This window comes from Rhagoletis zephyria, unplaced genomic scaffold, assembly GCF_001687245.7.
Source record: "Rhagoletis zephyria isolate East Lansing unplaced genomic scaffold, Rhagoletis_zephyria_1.1 Rzeph_scaffold_03813, whole genome shotgun sequence".
Lineage (NCBI taxonomy): Eukaryota > Metazoa > Arthropoda > Insecta > Diptera > Tephritidae > Rhagoletis > Rhagoletis zephyria.
This window is the reverse complement of record NW_016160896.1, coordinates 20,983-26,022: the sequence shown is the minus strand read 5'-3', so window position 1 is coordinate 26,022 and position 5,040 is coordinate 20,983.

Genomic DNA, 5,040 nt, shown 5'->3' with positions numbered 1-5,040 from the left:
ATTGCTGTTGTTGTTGCTACTATTATTATTGCTACTATTGTTGTTGTTGTTGTTGTTGCTGTTGTTGATGATTGCACTGTTGTTATTTGTTGTAAGTGTGGCACTTGGGCTAAGGCTTATATCATTCTGTAGATTTTCTGTTTGTATCGCGTCTATGAGCAAGTTCTCATTGTTGTTTGTAGATGAATAGCTGTTATAGTTGGAGACTGGAGTCGTGAAACAGTTGGATTCGGTTATGGTGTCACTGGATTCCTGCATGTGCCGCTTCTTCCAGACAGGCGTTGTGCACGAGGCATATGCATTAAAGGACATTTCAGCGGCAGTGGTTGCAAATAAATTTTTTAGAGAATATGTTTCACGTTTTGGGGTACCGTTAAAAATCACTACAGATCAGGGTACTCAGTTTATGTCAAAATTGTTTTCGGAACTAACAAAATTGCTTGGTAGTCATCACGNACAAGTTGTTACACTTGGGTTTATATGGGGTTTGTCTGAGAATGAACAGTATTTTAATTGAAAATTCTTAAAAACAAATAAATAAACATAAGTGACAAACAATATCACTTTGAAATGGCGTGCTATAGATATGACCGATACTGTATGTATGTATGTACATTAGGGCATGATAAAAACATAGCAAGGTAGAACCGTTCTCTCAATTTGTCGGCCATGATTTTTTTTTTGAAGTTTGCCAGCATTTTAAAATCATATAAAATTGAAAATAAAAAATTGAAACTGTTCGAAATTGTTGTTGCTTGAGATTGAAAATGAAAATGTGTGTGTGAGTTTGTGAGTAAATTTAAAAATTAAAATGTTTGGAAACGTCAAGAATTTTAAAAGTAACTCTCAGCGGTTCTACCTTACTATATTTTTATCATGCATTAGGGTATATTTTAAAATTTTCGACAAAATATTTTGAAAAAATATTAAGATTTACGTGTGTCCAGCTTTGAATGAGCGATTTGAAAAAACCTAAAAAAATTTCATTATTTTGATTCCGTTAACAAAATGTTCAAACATGTTTATGCACGACTTTAAAGCTTCAACTCTTCTATCATCTAAGGTGATTTTTAGATTTTTTTAAAATTAATTTTATTATATTCAACAATTTTTATTGAGCTTGAGGCCGTATTTAATGAAAAAATATTGTAGAAAAACAACAATAATTTACATTTGGTAAATGTTATAGCGGGCACTGGGATATGATCTAGCGACTTCGGATTACATTTCCCCAGTGAACGCGGTTGAAGAAGTCTGATGAGGAGATGTGGTTATCTCCGAAATAGTAGCTATACTTTTACCAAATGTAAATTACAGTTGTTTTTCCACAACTTTTTTTATTAAATACGGCCTCAAGCCCAATAAAAATTCTTAAATACAATTGTTATTAGGCAAAAAAAATAACAAAACACAAATAAATTAATTTTATTTATAGAAAAGTAGATTTCTTGAGATCTATTAAATTTTTTAATTTCAGTGTAAAATTCGCAACTTTTTTAGTGAGGCCCCCTAATGTACATCCATACAACCGTACATATGTATCTAGTAGTTAGCACGAGTTGCACCGCATGCGTTCTGGTTGGTCGCTCTTTGGCTATAATCAATTGCGAGTAACTAACTGTTCGAATTTCGCTAAATGTACTTGTCCTAATGCTCATACAGGGTGTTAAGCCGACCGGTGTGCTAACCAATTTACCTTTTCATCTCAAATATTAAAATATGTTTGTATATATGTACATTAGGGTGGCGCTTATAAGGGCTTTTTTATGTTTTACCCTTCAGCTTTGTATCAATCCATGGAAAAATTTGCTCTTCAGAATTCAGTCCAGTTCAGAAGTCCATAAAAAGTTTTAGCAAAAAACTAATTGCTGGATTTACATACTCCAGGTATTGAACACAGCACAGGGACACATATCGATTTTTTTAAGTACAAAATTGTTTGAGCAATATTTTTCCTCTTAAAAACAAGCAAAGTACATATGTATATAAGAAAATATAGAATCTAAACCAAAAAAAAAATAAATATATATGAATTTGCTACAACAATCTATGATATCGACAAGGATTCTAAGAATAAAAGGATAGTTATTTACAAACACAAACCACTTTAAGGTTTCCTTTATATATTTTTTTCATTTCATTTAATTCCTCAAGTTTGATATAAAAATAAAAATAAATATTTTGTTTTTGTTTAATTTTAATGGGCCGAAAAAGAAGAAAACATTTTTTATGCAAATGGACTAAACTGAGACGTATCACTCATAAATTAAAATCAAAAACTAAGAGCCATCCTAATGTACATGTCTTTGTACATATACATATGCATTTGCCTGCGCTCAATGAAGCGTTTAATAGACGTGGAAAAGGTAAATGCGCATGTGTGCCCGAATGTACGAAGGCGTTGAAAGGTCTATGAGCCTAAAAGTGAGTGCGTGTCTCTTTTGTTGTTGTTTGTAAAAATGCAAGGGATGTTGCACAGGACACACCATACGGCGCGCGCATTACAGTTGCCAATGCTATTATTATAACCAATTGATGAACAGGTGCCGCTGCGTAGGACTTGAACGTAAACAATTTCCAATGATTCCAGTGGCGACTGGAATGTTAATTCAAAATTTATATGTATGTATTCCAGGATTACATATTATGTATATTTAGGTTTTGAAATTTATTGTACATAATGTTTGTAAAACTATTTGGTTTATAAAAACAAAATTTATACATACATACATACATATGTATATTACTCCANGCAAACATTGCATTTCGAATTTCAAACTTATTTTTACATACCAATGTATGTATATTTAGGTTGGTTTTGGAATTTATTGTACATATTATTTGTAAAAGTATTTTCATTGATTTATACCCTGCAAAAAATTGTGTGACTAATCTCTAAAGAGAGTATTCCGAGATTACTCTCAATCGGGTACAATTGGGCATTAATTAGTCGCAACTAGTCCCATACGGGTACTAATGGAGGTCAATTAGTCTCGACTCATCCCTTATGGGTATAATTGGAGATCAATTAGTCCCCAACTCATCTCTAACGGGTACTATTAACGATTTAATGATATGTACGCTCTTAGTCAATGAAATTTCATGTGCGGCGTTGGCACACAGAGAGAGTATTCGCCTAACAAAACGGAGCACCCCGGTTCGAATCTCAGCTGGCGGAAATTTTTATTTTTATTTTTTAAAAGTGACTAGTCGCTTTTCATACCCTTTCGGGTATGAAGGTGAACAATTAGTCTCTTCATAGGACATGCTCGAACAAAAGCGATCAGTTCATTCCATATAAAGAGATCAAAAGTGGTATTAGTCGCATGCTCCTTTGCGATTGCTCCCGGAGTCATCCCGGATTAGTCCCATTTTTTGCAGGGATTAAAAACAAAATCTATACATACATACATACATATATTACTCCCGGTGGAGAGAATACAGAGGTGGCGCCGATGACGATACCGCTACTCGGCTCTCAGTGATTTTGACAGAATCAGCTGTTTTGGTGACGTCATAGTATAGAAGACAGCAGTAGTGATGTGCTGAGTCAATACTTTTAAGTACCCAATACTCTCGATACTCGGTACCGAAACATTTACGTTTCGAATAAAAGCGCACATAGGCCAAAAATATGGAAAAACGCCTAACAAAACCCGAATAGAGCTTTTTTACTGATTCAAATGAAAGATGTATATATGTCGGTTCGATGCCATAATACAGAGAAACCCTTACTTGTTTAAAGCATTTTTGTTCCAGCTGAATCGGACGATATCATTTTTGTAGGCCTGGGACAGATTCTGTAACCAGTTAACGACAATTTTCGAATCGGTATCGGTTTTGTCGACGTTTGATATCAAATATTTGTAAGTCAACAAGTGCGATATCGATCCGAAACTTGTCGCTAACTGGCTACAGAATCTCTCCCCTGAAAGGCTTCTTCATCGGTCAAAGTATTTTTCTTGAACCTTGGATCGACTAAGGTTAAAACTGATAAAATAATATTTTTCTGTGGCGATAAGTTCAAGTGTTTTAGCCGATATCATATAAATTAGTAATGAAAGTTTTTTCTAAACCTGAAATGCATATAATGGCGAGGGTTTAATGTAAATAATCGGTATCGGATACCGAAAAGGAAATATAGGGTACCGAAATCTTTTTTAAGTATTGGGTACCGAGTATTGGGGACAATTCAGCACATCACTAGTCGCCCTCATTCTCGCCGCTCTCAGTTGTCAACTCTACGATGACGTCACGCTAAAATTACTCTCACGAATTCTGCTGCAATCGGCGCGATCTTGTATTCTATCATTCTTGTATATTACTCCATTAACATAAAGAGATTACATGCCCTTACTACATACAGTGATGGTCAAAACTCTTTGTTGATATTGGTTGTACCTAGCCAGTTCATTCTTGGTAGGTTGATTATTTTATATATGTAATATCTGTAACACGTGTCCTTAAATATTCGGACTATAAACGCGATTTTTCCATACATACATATCTGTGGTCGTATGGAATAGTAGCTTATGTCGAAAAGCTGGCTTTAGTAGCATTCGCAGCATACGATTGCGAATGACTCACTGGTGCCGAGCCGTTAAAGAACTTTTGGCAAATAAACGTGCAAGAAATAGTTCCGATACTAGCAAGTCAATATGTATTCTTATTAAGTCTCATCAAAAAATTCCTTGTCGTTTAAAGAATAAAGGGAATGTCGCATTATACTAAAGCCAGCTTCCAGAAAGGTACTGTCACGCCACCCTATTATATAACTGTCATTTTTAAAAAGGCAAAAGCTAAAATATTTAAAAATGCCCAAAATTGATACTTATAATAATTTCCTTATAAAAGGAATTGTAAACTGACAAAAACGGACTTAAAAATATATATATATATTTTTTTTTGAATTATGGGCGTGGCAAATAAATAGCGATAAAAAGCAAAGTTGGGTAAACCAAATTCCATTATAAGTTCAATATTTCTCGCTCTATTTACAAAAATGGGGTACCATTGGAAAGGTAAGAAATCAAGCTTTCT